At 50.8% G+C, this 24,619-nt stretch overlaps 1 protein-coding gene across 1 annotated transcript in view; it reads right to left on the reverse strand.

Annotated features, from left to right (window-relative positions):
* SUSD6 (sushi domain containing 6) overlaps positions 1 to 16,804 on the reverse strand; it is a 99,122-nt gene extending 82,318 nt beyond the window's left edge. Inside the window, exon 1 of the mRNA XM_062181837.1 lies at positions 16,667 to 16,804. The gene's annotated coding sequence lies outside the window, so the exon portion shown is untranslated. The remainder of the gene's footprint in view (positions 1 to 16,666) is intronic.
* Between the last annotated feature and the right edge of the window lie 7,815 nt (positions 16,805 to 24,619).

A 24,619-nucleotide genomic window follows, 5' to 3' on the forward strand; every position in this document is an offset into this window, starting at 1 on the left:
ATCAGGAGAATGTAACAGGGCATCACTGGCCCCTCCCATCGGGCCAAATGGGGCTCCATAAACGTAGTGTTTCAAAGGCGAACAATGCAGCCTCCGCTGAGAGGGGAGCTGCCAGTCCGTAAGGACCAGGGATTAAAAGGCTTTTTGTGGCGGCCCAACTGAGAGGCTCCCTGGTCCTCCAGGCCCAAGCAAACCCCAGGAGCCTGCCTCAAGGAAGAGCTACCACCTCCCACCCTTCCACCGCTACCTCTTTTCCCACCTGGCCAGCCCCGTCACCTAAGCCTCCACCCCAGCTCTCTGGTCCACATATACTTTATCTGCCGTGAAAAAACTGAGGCGTTTTGGCTCAAGCTCCAACACAATATCTTACAGGAGTTAACATGTCAGCACTGGGTTTCCTGATCTCTGAAGTGAAGACGGGCTAGTGAAGACCTAGGTAAAACCTAGCAGGTGCCTGGCACAGAGCATGCACTCCACGCTTCCGCTCGGCTCCCTCCCCAAGGTGTCTGTCTTCTCTATTCTGGGCAACTCTTTCTATGTATTGTACCTGCTAAGTCCAAATGTCTTAAGGAGTGACTCAAACGATGGCCACTTTAGTCACCAGTGGTATCTTTTAGCAGGCACATATGGTCCATTAACATTACAGCAGAGAGAGCCCTGGACCCTATTACCTCCATACCATAAGTGACTCATTCGGTGAGAAGCAGTCAGAGGGGATGAGAAGACATAGAATCAAGTCACTAAGTCTCTGTGAGGTAAGCGCCGCACCCTCACCTCCATCCAAAACCTCAAAAGCAAGAGTTCCATAATTCCAGTTTCCCAGGTAAGAAAACTTTAATTAACTCTGACAGCAAGAACATCTGCCAGCTTTACTAGAAATACCATCTGGTTCCTTTCTGATAAGGCCCAGGCATGACTCCACATAGGCCAGGGACTATCTATAATATGGTCCCCAAAAGGTGGCATCCTAGATGCCAGCTCCCCGGCAGTGTGCCATGCCTCTCTCCCGAGTGGCCTGGAGCTGCCCCTGTGAATTCCTACGAGGCCTGAAACAACCCAGAGTTTCGGTTTTCCACAAGCAGCTCCCCCACAACTCTCCTTCATCTCTCCTAAAATCAGAATCAGTTTAAGTGAGCTTATCTCCAAAAAACAGACACTAAAGAATCACAACTTATGTTTCAGAGGGGCTTCCACCAAGGCGGGGGGATGGGATTCTTATTTTGCAATGGGTCCCTTCTACTAAGTCTTTAAGATCCTCCTGGGATCTTCCTGTTGCCAAGCAAACAGGAGTCAGAGCACTGGTATCTAAAGAGGCCAGGTGACTGGCTGTTATTAAGTATGGAAAAGCAGGTGCCCCAAAGGTAGACCCTTCACACTTTTTCAATCCTGATGGAGAATTATCCAATTCCCACATCAAGGAGATGGTTCAAAGAAACATCCACTACAGTGTTTGCCAGTCACCATTAATGCAAATTTGGAAAGGATATATTTGAAACATGTGTAAACAATACAAACACTATCAAGTGCAAGAGTCTGTACAAATACACATGCTCCTTCTTGCAGTCCAATATGTAAAACTTAGGTTGCTAAAACTGTTGGCATTGCATTGTCTGGATTTTTCCCCAACTGGAAAGTTTCATGACCCCTGAGACGCAGGAAGGGAGCAGAGTAAATAGGTAAGTAAGGCTCAACAAGGAGAGAACAAAGCAAAGGGCAAGGTGAGAAGTGTGCTGTAAAAACCCAGGGGCTTAATGAACTCTGGCCCAAAACCGAGCTTGGGGGAAGAGAAAATCAGTCTCTCCCTCCCTCTCTTTCTCTGTCTCAACACTACTGGGCAGAAATCACTCAGCATTTTTTCCTCCCCAAAATACAAATACACAGCTCAGAACCTCGTTCCCACCAAGACTGCCTTCAGCGTAACCCTCAGTCCCACAACAGACAGTCACAGCAGCCGCTGAGCGCGGAGAGCGAGATCTACCCTGGAGAAGCTGAGCCCATGGGTACACAGGACTTCACAACAAAGGAGGGTGAGAACTAACAGGATCGGGCAGGGTCAGTGTCAGTGTGGACTCCAGCAGCAGGGACAGTGTCACAGAGAAGGCCAGACCTGAATTTTCCGAACAGCAGCAATTGGGGAAGTTTGCTCCCTACCAAGGCCAGGAGGGTGCCAAAGAAAAGGGAGAGAAGATACAAATCCCTCCCTTTGGTCATTCTGGACCGCTTCATCTAGCAAGTGGGGAAAGGACATGGTCCTAAAGCAGCCTCTCCCCATCACTAACCCCCTCAGTCCACACCAGCAGTGCCCTGCTGCATACCACACCTGCAGCCCTGCCCAGTGCTTCCTGTCTGTGCACCTGCAAGGCCACGAGGGTCCGCGGCTGCCCAGTCTTCCATGGCAAACCCTGAAACACTAAGGAGTCCACACAGACATCAACACCATTTCTGCAGCTAACCCAACATCTGGCCATAAGCTAAGTCACCGAATTACCCTGTGCCTCACTTTCTGTAACTTTAAAATGAGTACAAAGCCCACCTCACTTCAAGCACAGCAGTGGAGAGAATGGCTGAAAACAGCTAACAGTCCTGAGCACTTAAAGTGCCAGACGCCAGGTTAACTTGTCTCATCTAATCCTTCGGATCTCCCACATGTAATAGATACTGCTGCTAATCTGCCTTCAGTTGAATAAGCTAAAGATTAACAAAGTTAAGAGACTTACCCAAGGCCGCACAGCCCGACAGAAAATCAAGCACTACAAAAACAAGAGTTGGCTACTAATTAATGACTTCTTCCCCAAACTGTCATTTGAATATCTTTTTATAGCTGTCAGGCCTGTGCCTACCGTTTTAAATATTTCTTTTGATTTTCATAACAATTCTATATGGGAGGGGTACTTTTAAAAGTAATTTTAATAAATCACCCAAGCTGGGCAGGCACCATGGTGCAGCAGATACACAGTCACTGGACAGCCAGTTTGAGTTCCAGCTACCTCACTTCCAATCCAGCTTCCTGCTAATGCACCCTGGGAAGCAGCAGGTGATGGCTCAAGTGCTTCGACTCAAGATCCAGATAGAGTTCCGGGCTCCGGCCGTCCTGAATGTTGTGGGCATCTGGAGAATGAACCAGTGGATGGAAGACCTCTCTCTCTGCCTTCCTTTCTCTCTGCCTTTCAGATAAATAAATTCAGTCCAATCCTAAAGAACTGAGAGTTCTAGGAATTTATCCAAGTCAATCCAGTCTTTTTTTTCCATTATTAACTGAAGAAAAATGGGCACCCTTTGAAGATTTTGTAAGATTAAGAAACAGAAAGGAGTTAGAAGAAGCCAAATAAGCACTGTAAGGCCAATGCCTAATGATCTCCTATCAAAAGTCTCACAAAGTTGCCCTTTGTGACAGGAATAAGCTGCAGCTTTGTCATGATAGAGAAAAACACTCTGGAGTTTTTCTGCTAAAACTTTGGCTGATTTCCTGGAAGTTCTCTCCTAATAAACAGATGTGACCGTTCTTTGGCCTTTGAAAAAGTCAAAGCAAAATGCCCTGAGCATCCCAAAAGCCTGTCGTCATGGCCTCTGCTCTTGACTGTCGGACTGAGCTTTAACTGGACCACTGCCTCCCGTGGTAGCCGCTGCTTTGGTCGTGCTTTATCTTCAGGATCATGCTGGTAGAGCCACGTGCATCTCCTCTTCCAGTTCTTCAAGGAAATGCTTCTGGACCTTGATCCTACTTGTTTAAAATTCCATTGTAAGCCCCACTCTTGTCTGCAGCAGAACTGGGTGCCACAGTTCTAGCATTAACCAAGCAGAAAGCTGGCTCCACTTCAATTTTCCAATCAGAACTTGTAAGCTGAACCCACAGACTTCTATGGTGCTGGCTACTGTTTCTGATGCTAACTGTTGGCCCTTTTCAATTAGGACACAGTTAAGACTAATTTTTTCCTCACAAATCGATTCGGACAGTCTGCTGCTGTGGGTTTCATCTTCAACATCACCTCATGTCTTCCAAAAATGAGTTATCCATCTAAAAACTGATTTCTTTGGGGCACTGCCCCCATAAACATTTCATAAAGCTTCACCATTCTCCTACCAAAGCTTCACCATCAATTTGATGTCTGTTCTTGCTTCATGTTTAGCAGAATCTCATGTTGCTCTGATTGCAGCTCTTTTTCTTGTTGTGATTTACTTATTTATTTGAAAGGCAGAGCTACAGAGAGAGAGCAGGAAAGAGAGGTTGGGGGGAGGGAGAGGGAGTCACCCATCCACTGGTTCACTCCCCAAATGGCCACATGACTACAGCTGTGCCAGGCCAAAACAAGAGCCTGGAATTCTCCCCAGGTCTCCCACATGGTGACAGGGGTCCAAATACTTGGGTCTTGGCCAGCGCCGTGGCTCAACAGGCTAATCCTCTGCCTTGTGGCGCCGGCACACCGGGTTCTAGTCCCGGTCGGGGCGCCAGATTCTGTCCAGGTTGCCCCTCTTCCAGGCCAGCTCTCTGCTGTGGCCCGGGAGTGCAGTGGAGGATGGCCCAAGTGCTTGGGCCCTGCACCCCATGGGAGACCAGGAGAAGCACCTGGCTCCTGCCTTTGGATCAGCGCAGTGCGCCAGCCGCAGCGCGCCGGCCACAGTGGCCATTGGAGGGTGAACCAACGGCAAAGGAAGACCTTTCTCTCTGTCTTTCTCTCTCTCTCACTATCCACTCTGCCTGTCAAAAATAATAATTTAAAAAAAAAAAAAAATACTTGGGTCTTCTGCTGCTTTACCAGGCACATTAGCAGGGAGCTGGATTGGAAGCAACTCGACAGGACTCGAACTGGCACTCATATGGACTGCTGACATTGCAGGCAGTGGCTTAACCTGCTGCACCACAATGCCAGCCCCGAGCTCTTTTTAAACTAATGTATTACCCTCCTGAATACTTCAAATTAGATCCTGTTCAGACACGTTATAACAAGTTAATGTAAGTTTACTTTGGGGCAAAACAATTTTGAAATACATACATTGCTTACCTGTGACCATTTCAAAGAGCCCTCAGATCCCCAAAAAAGTACATCAGCATTCATATACAACAGCCCTTCTTTCAAAAATGTGCCTTTACAAAAGCATGCACAACCTTTCAAAGGAGGTGGCCCACACATTTATATTTCAAAACTCCAGTAACAACAGAGCTGGCCCCCAAAGAGCCCAACACTGGAGAACAAAGAGAAACAAATCACCCTCTGATAACTACCTTCTTGCCTGCAACCTGATTCATGCTGGATGCTAAACATATTTATCTCTCCTAACCACACAGGCAAATGCGTAAGCTGGTTTTAGGGCATGGCTGACGCCTCCTGGGTTTTTTAAAGAACAAGAGAATTCCAGAAACAAAGACATGCACCTGAAAATTAACAGACTCACTGATCTTCAAGCAGAACACTTCAGGGGCCCTGCGCTTTGGTTTTGATTGGCCTTCCTCAAACATTCTGAACAACCTTCAACCCCTCCTCTTCTTTCACGCCCCCCTACCATGGCTCCTGAGCTATCTTCTCTTCCGGTCACAACCAGGGTGAACTTGGTGAAGGTCCTTACAGCTGTTTACTGCCTTGCTTATCTGTTTTTCCCAATGTCTCCATGTTTAAAATTTTTTCATACCACTATCATGATACTACTCTTTACTCCTTGTCACCAAGGCTCATGGCTTCAAAGTCCCCTTGCCCTCCCACACCTGGACAGTCACTTATTAATCAACCGATTAATCCAGGAGTGGGGACAAAGAAGTAGACAAGACAATCATCGATCGGATGTCAGCCTAGAACCTGCGCCTACACAGAGGTAAAGTATCAGGACCTATGCTTGCTGGGAGCCCTGGTCTTTTAGCACCTGCCGCAGGCTATAAAACTTCAGAGTATGGTATCAAAGGAAGAGAACCAGGAATCACCATGCCCATCGAAAAACAAGGCCTGGGGAAATGAAGAAGAAAAAGGACTCCCTGAGGAATTCAGGCCACTGAATTGTCTTAGTCTCAATTTTTCCCAGTTTCTCACTGTTGAACCCGCATCCGCTTTTCACTTCCAATGCAAAAAAAAATTGTTTCAGGTCCAAAAACATTCTCAGATTAAAAACTGCCTGGTTAAGTGAAATCAGAAAGCAAGAGAAGGACTAAAATCCTAGACTCAGCTCACTCCGCAAGGAGAGGCAGTTTGCAGCCTTGCTAGGGAGAGGCCCTGGGCACTCCCAGGGATCCCTCCCAGGTCCTCCCTACCCCCGCCTCCACAGTGACTACTGTGTGCAGCACAAAACCCACAAAGTGAGAGCAGTCAAGGTGAAAGCCTACTGTGGGTAGCAGGCTCCTCCAACACTGCTCTCACGCTAAATAACTCACAGGCGCTAGACTGCTAACTCCATGTAGGCAAGTCCTGTCTGTCTCGTCTGTTCTCTGCTCACAGCAGTGTGCCAAGCACCGATTCATGCCAAACAATGACTAGATTTATTTCCTTCTGGTTTCTGCAGCAACCATCCACCCACCTTGCATCAGCTGCCATCATAGCCCAACCAGATTATCAGCTCACAAATTATGATGACTTGAGGGTACAGGTAAAGGGGAAAAAAGATGGACCCAGGAACTCTTATGAAACCCAGGGCCTGTTTTTCTTGCTATTCTGCTGTGTAATAAGCAAAACCCCCACAGGACTGAAACTAAGAGGCAAGTGGCCTTTCCATGTCAGTTTCAACCTGGAGGTGGATGGGAAATTCAGGATTGATAAAGGCGTGGAGCCAGCCAACACACCATTCGTTAATTCTCTAGAAATGCTTTGAGTGTGCCAAGTGAAACAGCAGCACCCACTGAACACAAAACCCTCCTCACTGCCTGTGTGTGACGGGGAACGCCAGCCTATATGACCTGTTTCCTTCCTGGCTGGTTAGAGGCACAGTTGAGGGAAGTGTGTTCACACTGTATTCCGATGCACAAAATAAGCCCAGGGAAGTCAGAATCACACAGTGTGGGTTTTGATCTGCTAATGGGATGGGTGGGTGGGGGTGGAGGCGAGATCAGCTCTTCCAGACAGCATGCTGGCAATCCCACTGCCCTTACCATGCGAACAGCACCTGCCACCTGTCCCACCTGGGCAAGAGGGAGCCCAAAGGGAACAAAGGACAGAGAACACATCTCCCTGGCCTAGGGTCAGCTGGTGTTTCTGATCCGCAAAGCAGCACAGCAAAGACAAAATAGTTAAGCAGGCACAGTCTGAAGACAACTGCAGCCATTTTAAGAACAGTTCTCCCTCAAAAGAAAGAGACTCATTGTGCACATGTCACAAGCCACAATCACACAAAGGACATAGTTTGCTAACACATCCTCTGGGTTCCCAATCCGCTCTACTGGGATGGGAGCAGGTGAGAAGGGGGAGAAGCAAGGAGGTGATCCCAGTGGGATGGAAAGAGCACTAGACTAGGAATCCGGAGCCCTGGCTTCTCTGCTGGCCTTGTCAGCAATCGGACAAGTCAGCGCTGAGTACCCGCATCCCACCTTTCTTTTCTACAAAATGAAAAGGTAGAAAATGATGATGCCCAGAGTTCCAGCCATCCAACTCCAGCATTTCTTGAGCCTGCAGTTTCTCTTCACAAACTGGGTTTGTTTGTAAAGAGTTTTGGTGGTGTCTGGACATTTAAAGGAATGCGAACCTTCAGATGGAGTTTTATCTTGCTTCACATCACCTTTTGAAACTCCTAGGACTTGGGAACAGAATTTGTACTAACAGGTAAGACCTGGGACAGAGGCATCCCATACCAGAGTGCCTGGGTTTGAGCTCCAGCTCCAGCCCAAATGCCAGCTTCCTGCTAATTTGAGCACACTGTGGAGGGCAGCAGTGATGGCTCAGATAGCTGGGTCCCTGCCACCCACCTGGGAGTTCCCAGCTCCCAGGTTTGGCCTCGCCCAGCCCCAGCCCCAGCTCTTGTGGGCGTCTGGGGTGTGAACCAGAGTGGTGAGAGATCTCTGCCTCCCCACCTCTCTCTTTTTGCCTCAGTATTTTTTTAAGAATTTACTCACAAGGCATAGTAAGAGAGAGAGCAAGGGAGAGAAAGAGAAAGTGAGAGAGAGCTTCCACCTGCTGCTTCACTCCCCAAATGCCCACAAGTCAGGGCTGGGCCAGGCTGAAACCAGGAGTCAAGAACTCCATCCTGCAATTCCACACGGGTGGCAGGGACCACAGGACTTGTACCATCTTCCACTGCTTTTCCAGACACATCAGCAGGAAGCTGGAACAGAAGCAGAGTAGTCGGCACTCCAATCTGGGGTGCTGCTGTCACAAGCAGTGACTTACTTAACTCAGTGCCCACAACATGGGTCCCTCTCCTCGCCTTTCAAACAAATTAGTAAAAATTTTAAAAAGGAAGTTACCGTCCCATCCACACACACACTGAAGGGAACTTTCTGGAAGGATGGAACCTTGAGTATGACTCCAAATACAGGAATCCAGAGAAGATAATTCATGTTCCTAGTTTTTGTCTGCTTTGTTGGACAAAGGGCAGGTGCCCAAATCCCAGGTTTCTCTGGGACAGAAGCACCTTGACCCTCTGAAAAAAACAGCTGGGGGACCTGCACCTGCACCCTTTTCAGGGCTCTCAGGAGGGGTCTAAGAGCAGGGGATGCAAGACCAGCTACTGATCACAAATGTTCCAAGTAGGGCAAGGGCAAAAGGAGACATGCTGTCGGCTCATTCCAGAATGCGGCTGGCATGATGCAAAACCACCAGGAGCAGATCCTGCAGAGGAAACGACACCCCCAGCTGCACCATCTGCTCCTCTTTGTGTCTGGCCCAGTCTGTATTTTTAACCTTGGTGTCTCCACAGTCCACCTGTACGAGCCCAGTGGGAGCTATTTTCACCACACTCAGTGCTACTCCTGCTCCCTACCTGGCTGGTTGGCTTTCTGTGCAGTAACCACTCCATTCCCCAGCCCAGCAGAAACCTCAGAGCAGGTACACAGAACCGTGGCATGGAATTTTTCATAAGCAAAGAAAAAGCTTCTGAGAACCGTAAGTTACACTTGACAAGGAAGGTTCAGTTGGGGTTCACGGCAAAGTTCTCTCTATAAAACACAATGACACAATTTAGAACTGGAGCTTCATGCTGAAAATCCTCTTTATTTTCTTAAAGCAGCTGTACATAGGCACCAAAGTTAGTTACAGTTGCATCTGTCTTCACTCCCGGATGTGCAAAGTTCTGCACCAAAGATCTGGAAACAACCCTGAGAGTTCAAGTTCATAAACACAAGATTCTTTCTTCTGGGTGGTAACCCTTCCTAATTCACGGTAAAATCCTCAATAGCACAGGATCAAGCAATACCACTATTCTCCCTCAAACAAACTGCAAAACTGAGAGTTAACGTCCAAGTAGAAATACCAGGACCAGTGTTGTAGCATAGCAGGTAAAGCCACTGCCTGCAATGCCAGCATCCCACACGGGTGCCGGTTCATGTCCCAGCTGTTCCACTTCCAATCCAGCTCCCTACTACTGGCCTGGGGAAAACAGTGGAAGAAGTCCCAAGTGCTTGGGCCCCTGCACCCAAGTGAAACACCTGCAAGAAGCTCCTGGCTTTGGCCTGGCCCAGCCCTGGCTATTGAAGCCATCTGGGGAGTGAATGAGCAAATGGAAGATCGATCTCTCTCTCTCTCTCTCTCTCTCCCTCTCCCTCTTTTCCTCCCTCCCTCCTTCTCCATCAGTCTGCCTTTCAAACAAATACATCTTTTTTTAAAAAGAAGAGATATGCATGTACCTTTTAAAACAGCTGCCTCCAAAATGAAAATATCTGTCTACACAAAAACATACACATGGGTGTCCTTGGTGAGATTATTTATAACCAAAAAATGAAAACCCAAGGGCCTATCACCTGGTGAATGGATAAACAAAATGTGGCATACCTACACAATGGACTATTATTCAGCAACAAAAAGGAATGAAGTACTAATACCTGCAACAACAGGAATAAACCTCAACAACACTATGCTAAGTGAAAGAAACCAGTGTAAAGATCATATATCACGTGACTCCATTTATATGAAGTGCCCAACCCTGAAGGGAGACAGATGAGCAGTGGCCTAGGCTGGGGGTACCGTAGAGGAATAAGGAAGGACTAGCAGGTTTCCTTTTGGGGTAACAAAATGTCTAAAATTAGATTATGGTGATGTTGTGCAACTTAAAAATCAAGTTTACACTTTAAAAACAGGTGGGTTTTATGGCATGTAAATTATATCTCAACAAAGTTTTTTTTGTAAAGATTTATTTGTTAATTTCAATGTCAGAGTTACAGAAAGAGAGAGATCTTCCATCCATTGGTTTATTCCCCAGATGGCCACAATGGCCAGGGCTGGGACAGAACGAAGTCAAGAGCCAGGAGCTTCTTCCTAGTCTCCCACATGGGTGGCAGGGGCCCAAACACTTGGGCCATCCTCCGCTGCTTTTCCTAGGCCACCATTGGAGCAGCTGGCACAGGCAGTGGCTCCACCTACCACGCCACAACGCCAGACCCAACAAAGTTATTTTATTAAAAAGGCATATGACCCGGGGCCAACATTGGGGCATAACCAGCTCCCTGCTAATGCACCTGGGAATGCAATGGAAAATGGCTGAAGTGCTTGGCACCTGCCCCCATATGGGAGACCCAGAAGAAGCTCCTGGCTCCTGGCTTCGGTCTGGCCCAGCCCTGGCCACTGCAGCCATTTGGGTAGTGAACCAGTGGGTAGAAGGCCTGTCTCTTTATCTCTTCCTGTCTCTCTCTGTAACTCTGCTTTTCAAATACATAATAAAATTTTAAAAAGCATATGACAAAATAAAATGCCACACTCCTCCCCCTCAAAAAAAAAAAATACTTCCTTGAGCAAGCTTAGAAATCATCTACACATACAAGGAAAGATATTTAAATCACAGCTCATCTAGTCCATAGGTTGTAATCATGAAAGGTATACACAGGAAACATTTATGGTAAAACGCTAAGGGGAAAAATACACAACACTGAAGTACAGGGACTGCCAACTGAAGATGGGGAAAGCAGAACACACAGAAAGGATGTTAGTGTCGGGGCCAGAGTCATGGGGCTTTTCCCCTTCTGCTCTCCAAGCTCTCTGTAATCTGGTCCCAGTGTACTGATAACCTCAAAAAATTCTCCTGTGTCTTCCCTGAGTGGTTCAGAGAGTACCACAATTTAAAATGCAAAATAAGCAAAAGCTCCTTGTTCCCTTTTTCAGATTCCGCCCACTTCACTTATTCAGACTGACTGAGAAGAAGCCGAAGATGGAAGAATTGGATAAACAGGCTGCTATCCCAGTCCCAGAAGCCAGTTTCACTTTACCAGCTTTGTCAGAAGCCGAAGTCCGGGCTAGCCAAAGAAAATTTCAGCACAGTCCACGTGAAGGGCAACCCCACGCCCGATGTTAAACTCCTGTGGGTGAAGGAGGGCATCACGGGCAGCAGCTGGGTGTGGAAAGCTCAATGAGCGTTCTCCCCCCCCAACAAGGAAGAGGCGGGGAGACTTTCCCTGACCTTGTCTCTTCTCCTCCTTTCTGTTTTCAGTCTCCAACTGCAGGAGAAAAGGATCCTGAATCGTTTTATTTTTCAACACAGAAAATCCTCTTCTGCGTAATAAAGAATTGTCAAACGCCCTGAGAACCTATTACTGTCACCGGAACCCCAGGCTACCTTCCCCCAAATCAAGCACTGGGGCTCTGTAAAATGAATAAACACCACGCGGTGTAGGAGGGAGATATGTTTAAGGGCACAGTGCTGCAGCAGTACCCTGTGTCCGGAGGACCGCACGTAGGCCCGGCGTGCAGCCCTCACGTGTATCCTGGGTGGCTATTCCACCCTGGCGATCTAAGAGCCGGGGAGAGAGAGTCCAGCACACACGGGCAACAGCAGGGCCTGTGAACCCTTCCGGTCTCTCTGGTGGCGGCACTTCCTGCTGTCACTACAGGCAGTACCTTCAGAGAGACTCAACTGTCTCCCCGCCCTGACAGTAGCATCGGTGGCCCTTCCCGGCTGCCCAGACACGGCTCAGCGCCACAGCGGGTCTACCAGCACTCAGGTCAGCCCCAGAGGATGAGAGGGCTACTGCAGGAACCCTGCTGGTTTCTAGGCCAAAAAACTAGAAAGGACAGAAAAACGACAGTCGTCAGACACTTGTGAGCACAAGACGAAGGAACATACCGGTGCCTGCCAGGACCCCTACTTTTTCAGATAAAAGGGGCTGTCTTTGAGTTGTTTCCTTTCTCTCTATATATTTTAAAAGATTTTACTTGTTTATTTGAAAGGCAGAGACAGAGGCAGACCGATCTTCCATCTGCTAGTTCATTCCCCAAAATGCCCACAACAGCAGAGAGCAGGCCAAGGCAAAGCCAGGAGATGGGAGCTCAAAGCCCGCTGCGTGGGTGCAGAGACCCAGCCACTTGTGGCGTCACCTGCTGCTTCCAGGAAGCTGGAGTGGACCTAGTACTCCACTCTGACACCCGAGCACCCCAGGCAGCACCCCCCCGATCAAAGGTGTTTACAGAGACCCTTACAAACGCCAACTGATCCAGCATTGAGCGATCCAGCCCAGGGATCACCTGTGTCCTGGGTCTCACATCCAGAGCTGTTCACAGCTCCCAATACCCATCACAAAGCCTCCAGTCTCAGCCTCAACCTGCGTCCTTTACTCTCATCAACAGGGATGTATGTATGCTAGCCCCACGACATTCAGGCAGTATTTGTCACTGCCCTCATTTCCAAGTTCCCTGCGACACGCAACATAACTTAAAAACATATTTTTTTTAAAACAAAACTGTTCCACTAAATGAAATTTTACTACGTGGGATATGTGAGCTCTGTGGTTTGAACGTGTCCTGCAGAAGTTCACGTGTTGGAAACTTAATCCCGAAACTCACATGCTAATATTTGGAGGAGGGCCCTTTGGGAGTAATTAAGATTGGATGAGGACAGGAGGGATGGCACTGGTGGCTTTAGAAGGGGAGGAGAGGCGGGCTTGTACACCTGCCGTCTTGCCAGAGGAGGCCCTCTGCTAGGTGACCTGGTGACGGAGCTGCAGGAAGGCCCTAGAGATGCCTCACCAGATACCAGCAACACTCTCAGACTTCCCCGCCTCCAGAACCGTGAGCCAAATAATTTATCATAAATTACCATCTCAGATATTTGTCATAGCAAGGGAAAGTAGACTAAGACGGTGACCTCGGATGGACGTTATCTTGAAGAGAAGCCAGGACAGTCTCCATCATCACACAGGAGTATGCATTTATCACTGCTTACCCTTAACCCAGATGTCCTAATTCTCAACACTCAAGTGTGCATCCAAACAGTGTTTGCTTTCCAAGTCAAAAAAAAAAAAAAAAAAAGGAAGGAAGGGGCCAGTGTTGTGGCGCAGTGGGTAGAGCCGCTGCCTGCAGTGCCGGCATCCCATATGGGTGCCAGTTCTAGACCCGGCCGCTATACTTCTGATCCAGCTCTCTGCTATGGCCTGGGAAAGCAGTGGAAGATGGCCCAAGTCTTTAGGTCCCTGCACGCATGTGGGAGACGTGGAGGAAGCTCCCGGCTCTTGACTTTGGATCAGCCCAGCTCCAGCCATTGCAGCCATCTGGGGAATGACCCAGTAGATGGAAGACCTCTCTCTCTCTCTGCCTCTGCCTTCCAAGTAAACAAACCTTTAAAAAAAAGATTTTGTCCTCTAGGCCCTCATTCCTTCTCATCTTTCCCCTCCAGCCTGAGGGAATCCCCCTACACTACGTGTCCCTAGTGTCTCAGTGGGAATCCCGCTTGTCAGCTACAACTCAGTCAGTATCAGCTCCTGTATGTAATTATGGGGCCGCCTAGGGGATGTGCGGTGCTCACTGTGCCCTGCCCTGGCCTCTCGTGGTTTATCCCTTGGTAAACGGGGGCCGGGAGGGGAAACACAGGCACCTGTGCTCTGTGGCTGTGCCTCTGTGCTGGCAGCCACTTCTGCTTCTTTCTCCCCACTTCATCTGTTCTGGAACCGCAATGAGGAAGATTATGTACCTCATTAATTTAAAAAAAAAATACCATATTTCTTTAAGCCCACAGACCATACTAATAGTAACCTGGTTGCCAGAAGAGCTAAAGATATGGAAAGACTTGAAACAAAATGGAGTTTTTATCTGGGAGATGGACAAGCATGGAAGGAGGGAAACAATGCTTAGCGGTAATAAACTTGAAAGCAGTTATTACCTTTAAGAAGCCAGGTGAATTATTACCTTTGGAGGATTCATGGGTGCAGGGTACGGGTTGGGGAGGGAGCAACAGGAATTGCTGCCCTGGCAACAGCAGAGGAGGAAATCCCCTGCCACACGATCCACCATTACATAAGGGCACAAGTTCAATCACCACGCCCGAGACACAAGCCAGGAAACCAGAGCAGGGCCGAGGTCTCTTCCGCATCTGTCGCAGCTCACTCTTCTTCCACCAGCTCAGAGTCTGGGCTCCGTCCAGGCCAGCCTCAGTGACTAAATCAAACTCTACCCTTTGAGAGTGAGTTAGACACAAAGGAGCAGGCATCTGGCCTAGGGGGTCAGCTGCCTGCATCCCTCCCTGGAGTGCCTGAACCTGAGTCCTGGCTTGGCTCCCGGAGCCCAGGATTTCTGCTGATGCACACGCTGGGAGGCAGCAGGTGATGGCTCAAGTACTCAGGCCGCACTTGCCACCACCACGGAAAACTCAGATTTGAGTTCCGGCCTTCCAGCTCCAGCCTGGCCCAGCCCTGGCTGTTGCAGGCATTTGGAAGTGAACCCGCTGGATGGGAATTGGGGTGAGACGGCGAGTATGGGGGGAAGAACCGCTATATTCCAAAAGCTGTACCTATGAAATTTATATTAAATAAAAGCTTTCAAAAAAAAAAAAAAAAGAACTGAACCCATGGATAGGAGTTCTCCTTCTGTCGCTCCCATAAATAAAAATTAAATGTTTATAAACACTGAGCCAACCAGAGACCTGTCCCCAAGTGAGCATTTGTCTCCTATATCATTTCTACTCCAAGATCTGAAAAGTTACTCTGCTTCCTCCATACAGGTTTCAGATCCATACTGTCCTGTGCAACCCACTGGGCAGAAGCTCCTCACACAGCAAATGAACGCGGCGAGCTCTGGGTTCTGTCTTCTGCACTGCAGTAGCCCCAGGACTCTGCAGAGTCTGGCGTGTATTTTGTGTTACATAAATACTGGTGAGCACCGAATGAAAACAAGAAAGAATAAACACATGGTGCAAACGGACCATAACTATGTACCCTGGAGAAAGCGCTGGGCAGGCTCCTGACCTGAGACATGGCCTGAAGCAGTGGCGCTCTGAGAAGGTTCTAAAAGACTCCAGCTTCAGTTTTACCAAAAGGGAAACAAACTGGAAACTGGTAGAATCATCCAGTGGATCAGAGGGTGGGCTCCACCAGGAGCTGTTCTGTGACCCTGGACAAGTTCTTCGACGTATCCAGCCGGTCTCAACTGGAAAAATGGGAGTATAAAAATGTCTACCTCAAAAGTCTGCTGTTTCTTACATGAAACCAGGCAAAAAAAAGCTCTTAGCCCTTGCTCATATGATTGCTACTCTCCTTTATTAAATACTTCCTTTACTGAGAGGCAGCCGTACGCAACTCTGTGAAAATACTCATTTCTGCTTGCCTATGCATCTAGCTAAAAACGCAAAGCCTAGAAGCTGAGCACTCGAGCCAAGCACATGTCTCTACTTGCCTCCACTAGATGGTGACAATTTGGGTGTGGAATTCCCAAAACAGAAAGCGTGTGTGTGCATCACTCATATAGTTGTTTTTTTTTTTTTTTTTTTTTAAGCCAAAGAAATCAAAACAGCAAGGAATTGGATCAATCGCTGAGCAGGGTGGAGAGACAACACTTCCCACCTCTGCAGAGCTAGTCAAACCCGTGGCGGGGGAGGGGGGGGGTCCCACCGCACACAGCGCACACGACCCCGGGTAGCAGGAGCAACAAAGGCCGGCCCCAGGGCGAAAACTCTGCCCACAGCAGCTCCGCAGGCCGCTGCGCCCGCACGGGAACCTGCCCCTCGCCAGCCCGGGTCCGGCTGTGCCCAGACCGCCCTCTGCGCCCCTTCCCGTGCCAGGTAACTTTTTCCACTTCCGCAGCCGTGCAGGCTGGGCGAACCCACACCGATTCTCTGCAGTCAGAAGCGGCGTGCACCGGCAAGCGAGGGCAGAACAGGAAGTGGCTTCGGGGGGAGTTTCGGCCCCGATCATCAAAGTTTTTCGAGACTGTGGGCGCAGACAAGGCGCGAGGCGCTCCGGGCAGCTCCGTGCGCACGGACGCCCGCGCCGGCCCCAGACTTCCTCAGGAAACGCACCTCGGCCGAGGCCGCCCTGCCCCGGCGCAGCGCCCGCCGCTCGGCTCGGCGCGGGGCCGGGGACCGCGAAGGAGGGCCGCTCGCCCGCCGCCTCCGCGCCGCACTCGCCAAGGGGACCGGCCCCGGCGCGCCGCGCACAGCCGCGAGCCCGGGGGCAGGTGCCCTCCTCGGGGCTCCCGGCGGCAGGGAGACGGGCGGGCCGCCGCCGGGGCGCAGCCGGCCCAGCCCCCGGCCCGCGACCCTCGCGGCCGGTGCGCGTCCGGCCCCGGCCGCTGACAGCCGGCCGCGCGCGCCAGTGACACACACAATGCCGGCCGCCGTGACAACTCACCCCGGGAGCGGCGCGGAGAGCTGAGGGAGGGAGCCGATGCGCCGCCTGCGCGCCACCGCAGCGCTCTCGGGTCCGGGCGAGGCCCCGCGTGCCCGTGTCTGGCCGGCGGTGCGGGGGCAGGAGGCGAGGCGGTCGCCGGCTTCGGAGAATGGAGCGCGGCGGCGGCGGCGGCGGCGTCACTGGCCCAGCTGTACCGCGCGGGGCGGGGCAGCCCCCGCCGAGGGGCGGGGCGCAGCGGGGCGGGGCCAGGGGCCACGCAACAAGCGCCGGCGTCGCCCCACTGGGAGCCCCCGCACGCACGCGCCGCAGGCCGCGCCAGACGCCCCGCCGGAGACCAGACCTCGGGGTGTGGGGGGGCCCTTAAAGGGACCGCCGCGCTGACTGAGCCCGAGCGGAGCGGACGGGGCGGTGCGCGCTCCCCAGGTCTTGCACTGTTGCTGTTTTTAGGGGGAATTGTTCTTATTTGCAAAGAACTGGATTGCCACCAGGTTTACAAGGCTGTTTCACGCGTGTTGTCTTGTGAGCTCCTGAATGGCTCTTCTGACCTAGCTCGGAAGCAGGTGATTATCCGCCCTATTAAGTAGTTGTGTGTAGCCTTTACCTACCTTCAGATCACCCCGGGGGCCGGGCGGGCCGTTGAGGGTGAAGATGCAGGTCGCGGCTCCACCTCCAGCCTCTCCGAGTCGGGACAGCTAGGGTCGGACTGGCGCCTTCCCGGGGAAGCGCTCAGCACACCGAAAGCATCCGCCATGGGTCCCAGGGTTGAAAAGTTCAAGTTCCTAGCAAGGAGTGGCACAGCCGGGCACAGAGCCCTGCCAGGTGCCCAGCTCTGCGTGCCGGCCGGGGGCCAGCCTCCTGGGGCTATCCAGCCCATCATCCTGTGTGAGCCTAGGTGCAGCATGCCAGGACCACGACCAGCGCACCATGTATTGGTGACCTCCCACTGGCACTGCCGCCCCAGCTATCTGTCCTGGGTTTCTGTGCTTACACAGCCGGTGACCCCTTGGTGGCAGGGACTGTGGCTTTTTATCTTTGTGCCCCAGGGCGTTGAGTCAAGTGTTGGCCTCAGAGGTGCTCAGTGGATGGTGAGCCGTCCCTACTGGAACGTCAAACTCCTATCTTTTGCTTCACCTTGGCATAAGCAGTCCTGTTCCCCAAGGTGGGACGTGGATACACCCCCCACCAACACCCCCAGGGCCCCTGACCAGTATTGGTTCTAGCTCGATTTCAGGAAAAGTACTGTGAATAAGTTAGGGCATGTCTTTGAAAGAGCTCAGACCAGCGCCCCTCCCCACCTGCACACAGCTGTTCCCAAGAGAGCCCTCCCTTCTGGGCTCCACAGCAATCTGCCCAGCCTATTGCCCTGTCCCTAAGCCGGTCTATGCTCTGTCTTCTTCTTGGGTCCAGAGTCACTGGTGATGATGGACACCCCTCCCTTGCTGCTCACTGTCTCCCCCTTGCTGCGACTGCACAGCCCACACCCCCACGGAGTTGACCGTGCCAGCCTCCGCCACAGAGGCAGCCCCAGGGCTCAGGAAGGGGGCAGCCGGGGGACAGGGTGGAGGCAGAAAGGATTGGAGAAGGCACATGGAGAGAGACAGAGAGGAAGGGAAGGAAGCATGCATCTCCTCGGGGGTCGGCTCACCGCGCAGGCGGCGAGCTTGAGCTGTGCTGCACAGTCGCCTTCCCCGCCGACAGGCTCGGTGGCCACCCGAAAGACCCAGCACCTCTCATATAGTCCGGTGGCTTCTGGAACCGTGGGCAGGTCTGTTCATTGCTAAAATCCTCCCCTGGAGCCACAGAATGAATGAAGGCAAGCCCCCCACTGCACCCCCCAGAGACCAAGTACAGGGCTCCTCACTGTCTGTGCCCAGCCTGTCTGTCCCTCCACACACCACCCCCCCAGGCCTCCCTGTACCACCTGCTGGTCTAACAGCACAGCAGCCCAGCTCAGAGCCCTTGCCCCTGTTGTAGAATGGCCTCCCCACCGAGCCTTTGCAGCCTCTCCGGAGCTGCTCCTTCTGCCTGTCTGTGGCATTTTGGTTGAGGCTCAGTTGGGCATCCATTTCCCCTCTGGAGTCTCTCTCCTTGCTCTGCTGTAATGCTGTCTCCCAGCCTTTCCTCTCCCCTTTACCCCTCCTGCCCGAGGCTCCACTGGCCTCCCCCATTAGAACTGAGCAAAAGCCTGTTACATTCTGCTTATCGGCCTTGCTCTTCTCACCTACAAAATGGGGGTGGTACTCCCTGGCCTGGAGTACAACTTATTTTTAATGCCATTGAAGATATTTCTCACGATGAGGGTTAAAAATAATGTAGGCCCTAGGTTGGGTGTTTGGCACAGTGGTTAATACACTGCTTGGGACAGCCATGTCCCATATGGGAGTGCCTGGGTTTGAGTCCCAGCTCTGCTTCCAACTCCAGCTTCCTGCTAATGCACACCCTAGGAGGTAGCAGCTGATAGCTCAAGTGTTTGAGTTGTTGCAACCCATGTGGAGACCTAAATTGAGTCCCAGTCTGACTTTCACTTGGGCCAGCCCTGGCTGTTGGAGGTACTTGGGAATGAACCAGCAGATGAAAGATATCCCTGTGTCTGTCTGTTTCTCTCAGCCTTTCAAATGAATAAATATTTTTTTTGGAAAAGAATAATTTAGATCCTACAGATTCTATACTGGGAGGGACCATTGTTTTGTTAATTAAAAAAATTATTTTAGGGGCCGGCATTGTGATGCTTTGGGTTAAGCTGCCACCTGCAATGCTGGCATCCCATATCAGAGCACTGGTTTGAGACCTGGCTGCTCCACTTCTGATCCGGATCCTTCTAATGTGCCTGGGAAAGCAGCAGAAGCTGGCCCAAGAGCTTGGGGCCCTGCCACCGACATGGGAGAGCTGAGTGAAGTTCCAGGCTTCTGGCCTCAGCCTGGCCCAGCTCAGCTGTTGAAGGCATCTGGGAAACGAATCAACAGGAGGAAGATCTCCCCCACCCCACCCCCATCACTCTGCCTTTCAAATAAATGAATAAACCTTCAAAAAAGATTTGTAAATTTACAGTGTACAGTTCAGTGGGTTTTAGTATATTTACAGGTCTTACAGTCTGCCACCATCAATTTTTAGAACATTCCCATGACCCCAAAAGGAAATTTCATATGCATTTCCCAGAGGCAACCAATAATCTGCTTTCTGTTCCTATGGATTTGCCTGTTTTGAACACTTCATATAAATGGAATCAAACAGCATATGGCTTTCATAACTGATTTTTTAAAAAGATTTATTTATTTGAAAGAGTTGCAGAGAGAGGGAGAGATAGAGAGATCCTCCATCCACTGGTTCACTGCGCAGATGGCTGTAACAGCCAAGGCTGGGCCAAGCCAGGAACCAGGGGTTTCTTCCAGGTCTCCCATGTGGGTGGCAGGGGCCCAAACACTTGAGCCATCTTCTGCTGGTTTTCCCAGGCCACTAGCAGGGAGCTGGATCGCAAGTGGAACAGCCAGGACAGGAACTGATGACCACATGGGATGCCAGCATCATGGGCGGTAGCTTTACCTGCTATGCCACAATGTTGGTCCAGATTTTTTATTTCTTACACTAACAATGAATTTTAAGGCCAGAGATAATTTTTTATTTTTCTTTATTTAAACCCTGCCTTATTTTTAAAAGGATTTGGGATGGCTTTTTGAGCCAATGTTCCTAGATCTTTCCAGATGTCCCATACAAATCTTGTTATTCTAAATCTAGGCACCAGGAACAGCCTGGTGGTTAAGCTATTGTTATTCCATACTGGGGTCCCTGGGTTCAGTTCCCAGCTCTGACTCCTGACTCTGGCTTCCTGCCTGTGCAGACCCTGGGAGACAGCACTAATGACTCACGTAATTGCAATCTTGGCATCCACATGAGTTCCTGGCTCCCAGATCCAACGTGGCCTGGCCCCAGCTGTTGTAGCCATTTGAGGAGTAAACCAGCAGATGGGAGTACTCTTGCTCTCCCTCTTTCTCTTTTTGCCTCTCAAATAAAAATAAATAAACAAATAAGGACACTGGACATGCCTCAGGGATTGGTGGGGAGCAGAGTAGACAACCTTCCTGGTTTGTCTGAAACTAAGAGGGTCCCTGGCCTGTGGGGCTTCCATTGATAAGTCTGGGACAGTCGTGGGCAAGCCAAGACAAGCAGGTCACTCCTGTGTTAAGAGTCAGGGGGCAGGGCGTTCCTCCTTCCTCCCCAGCAATCTAACAAGGAGCTTTTATGTATTTGCCACCTGCAGGGCAGGACAGTGGAGCTCGGCCTCCAAGTGACAGCAGGGATGACAGCCCCCATTTACAGAGCACCCAGTGTGCGCTGGATTCTTAGGAGGAACCTCATACATGTGCTCTGTAATTCTGGCAATAATCCTCCAAGCTGAGTACCGTTGAGACCATTTCACACGTGAGGCTCTGGGAGACTTTTGTGATTTGTCACAAACCACATAGCAGGTATGTTGCACAACCAGAATTTGTTCTTCTTTGTTCTAAAGGTCACACTTCTCCAAATAAACCATTCAACCTTGCCCTCCCCAACACAAACGGCAAATAATGCCCCAAACTGTCCCTACATAGCTCTGTTTTAAAAAGATTTATTTATTTATTTGAAAGGCAGAGTTACAGAGAGGCAGAGGCTGAGAGAGAGAAGTCGTCCATCCACTGGTTCACTCCCCAATTGGCCATAACAGCCGGAGCTGCGCCGATCCGAAACCAGGATCCAGGAGCTTCTTCTGGGTCTCCCATGCGGGTGCAGGGCCCAAGCACTTGGGCCATCCTCTATTGCCTTCCCAGGCCACAGCAGAGAGCTGGACTGGAAGAGGAGCAACCGGGACAGAACAAGCGCTCTAACCGGGACTAGAACCCTGGTGCCAGCGCCACAGGTGGAGGATTAGCCTAGTGAGCTGCGGCGCCAGCCCAGTTCTTGATCTTTTAAAAAGGCTTCACTGAACACCAGTTCATTTTATCCTCCTAACATTCCCATAAGGTGGAGGAACGTTATCATTTCTCACTTTGAACTATAAGGAAACTGAGGCTCCAAGCAGATAACTGGCTTATTTTATCTCATGCAGGAATTAGTGTAGGTTTCATATTTCTATTCAAGATTGCTTGCACAAGGACAGGCCTTGGGCACAGCTGTAAAGATGCCACTTGGGACACCACATCCCATATCAGAGTGTCTAGTTCAAGGCCTGGATCCACTTTTGATCCAATTTCTTGCTAATACGCATCCTGGTAGGCAGCAAGTGGTGGTGGTTCAAGTACTTGGGTCCCTGCCACCCATGTGGGAGACCTAGGGGTCCCTAATTTCAGCTTGGCCAGTTCCTAGCTGTTGCAAGCATTTGGGGAGTGAACCTGTGGGTGGAAGATTTCTCTTTGTTTTTCTGCCTTTCAAATAAAATGAAAATAAATTTTAAAAAATTAAAAGAAAAATGATTCCCAAGGCAGCTTTGAAAGCCCCGTGAAAAGAAGCCCACTTGAACCCAAGGGGGGTAGAAGTGTTCAGCCTCCCTGACCATATAACGTCAGTGTCCAGCACACATGGACCCAGTGGGGCACAGCCAGCATGAGCTGAGAGGTGGCTCTCACTGCAGAGGAGGAAGTCTTGAGCCCAGGTGGTTATCTGATTGCACAAGCCTGCACCATGACCCAGACCATCCCTGCTTGGAGCTTGTCAGAACCCATGACAGCCAGGTACAGTGGCCCAATCCCTACTGGCCATTGGCTAGGAGGGGCTTTGCTGAGGTCAGAATTCAGAACTCAGCCTTTTTAAAGCAATGAAAAACAGCAGAGGATGGCCCAAGTGTTTGGGCCCCTGCCACCCGTGTGGGAGACCTGGAAGAAGCTTGTGGCTCCTGGCTTCAGTATGGCCCAGCCCTGGCCATGGCAGCCATTTGGGAAGTGAACCAATGGGTGGAAGATCTCTCTGTCTTCCTTCCTCTCCAGCTGTGCCAGGCCAGAAGCCAGGAGCCACAAGCTTCTTCCAGGTCTCCCACGTGGGTACAGGAGCCCAAGCACTTAGGCCATCCTGTGCTGCCTTCCCAGGCCATTAGCAGGGAGCTGGATGGGAAGCCGAGCAGCCAGATCTCAAACTGGTGCCCATATGGGATGCTGGTGTCATAGGCTGGGACTTGACCACTGCACCACCACGGCCCCGACCTCATTTTTTTTCACACAGGGAAGAGCCAGAGTTGGAAGGGAGCCTCTATGTCACAGGCCTGTCCCAGTCCTCGCTGGGAACCCAGGAGAAGACAGCCAGCTCTCCCCACCCTCCAGGCCAGCTGGCCTGCTTACTGCCCCCCACCCCCAAGGCTGAGCAGTGGCTCAGGGAGGCAGCTGGCAGGGAAGGGGGAAGGGGCTGGAGGCAGCTCGTGGCCTGAGGCCTCTATAACCTGCCCAGGGTCACCTGACACTGCATGCCCTTGGGGATTTAATTCCTTAGGGGATGCCTTGATGATTCATTTTCTTGAATATTTATTTATTTATTTATTTCAGAGGCAGGGACAGAGGGAGAGATCCCATCTGCTGGTCTGCTCCTCAAATGTGGTTGGCCAGGACTGGACTAGACCAACTCCAGGAGCTGGGAATGCAATCCAGGTCTCTCATGTGGGTGATGGTTCATTTCCACGTGATTTTTTTGTTTGTTTGTTTTCATTGTATTTGAAAGATAGAGAGAGAAAAAAGATACATGGAGAGAGATCTGCCATCTGCTAGTTCACTCCCAAATGCCTGCAGCAGCCAGGACTGGGCCAGGCTAAAATCAGAAGCCTGGAACTCAATCCAGGTCAACCACGTCCACGTGAGTGTCAGGGACCCAGAAGCAGTGTAGCTGGGGCGTAAGCCAGGCGTCTGATATAGAACACACAAGTCCCAAGTGGTGGTGTAGCTGCTGCACCGAATGTCCACCACCACCACCCTTCCTCTGAGTCCCCCTAAGCCCCCCACCACCGTCCCAGTCATTTCCACGTGAATTAAAGGTGAGAAGAGAAGGTTGTATGCCTGGCCCTGCCAGCTCTGAGCTGCACTGGGTGGAGGAATGGGTGGCCCCTTCCTTCAGACTGGGGAAGCAGGGACAGGGCTGTGAGGCTCCGGCAGCCACCATACAAAAACATTTTAAAAACTCAACATCAAAGGCAGGTGTTGTGGTACAGGAGATTAAGCTGCCATTGGGGACACCCACGTCGCATATCGGAGTGCGTAGGATCCAGTTTCCAGCTGATGCACCTGGGAATGCGGCAGATAATGGCCCAAGTACCCCTGCCACCCACATGGGAAACCCAGATGGACTTCCTGGCTCCTGGTTTCAGCTTGGCCCAAAACCACAGTTGTTGTATTTGGGGAGTGAACCAGCAGATGGAAAGTTCTCTCTTTCCAACAAATTCTGAAGTGAATAAACAAACACATTTTTAAACAAGCTCTTAGCTTTAGGTCTTGGGGACATTTTTCCTACTGCTCTTTATCCTCACTCCTAGGAGTTGCAGGATCTTGTCCCAGGACCTGGTCCATTTCTGGTTTGCATCTGCAATGGTGCAATAAGCCCTTTCATTTCAGAGACCCGTTGTTGTCAAGTTTTGGTGAAATAGTGGTCTTGCCTGTGCTTTCAAGTTTGTTTACCTCTACTATATCTGGAAGGTGGAAATTCTGTCCAAGTATAGTCATGCCACTTTGTACCCCCTCCTTCCCGACTCCACATTCAGAGACATCAGATTGATGGCTAGAAATCAGTCATAGGAGAGGTGTTTACTACAAGAATTAATAAGTGCTCTAAATTAGCCCCCCCACCCCACCCCAAGAACCAGCTGCTAAATATTACAACTGAAGTGTGAAATATTTTCCACTGGAACCCTGAAGCTCCCAGCCCATGTTTCTGCAGAACCCACCAGGCAGGAATAGTGGAGGTGAACTCAGCCCCGGGCCCACGGCTATCAAAGCTCACCGTGAGGTA

This window comes from Lepus europaeus, chromosome 22, assembly GCF_033115175.1.
Source record: "Lepus europaeus isolate LE1 chromosome 22, mLepTim1.pri, whole genome shotgun sequence".
Classification (NCBI taxonomy): Eukaryota; Metazoa; Chordata; class Mammalia; order Lagomorpha; family Leporidae; genus Lepus; species Lepus europaeus.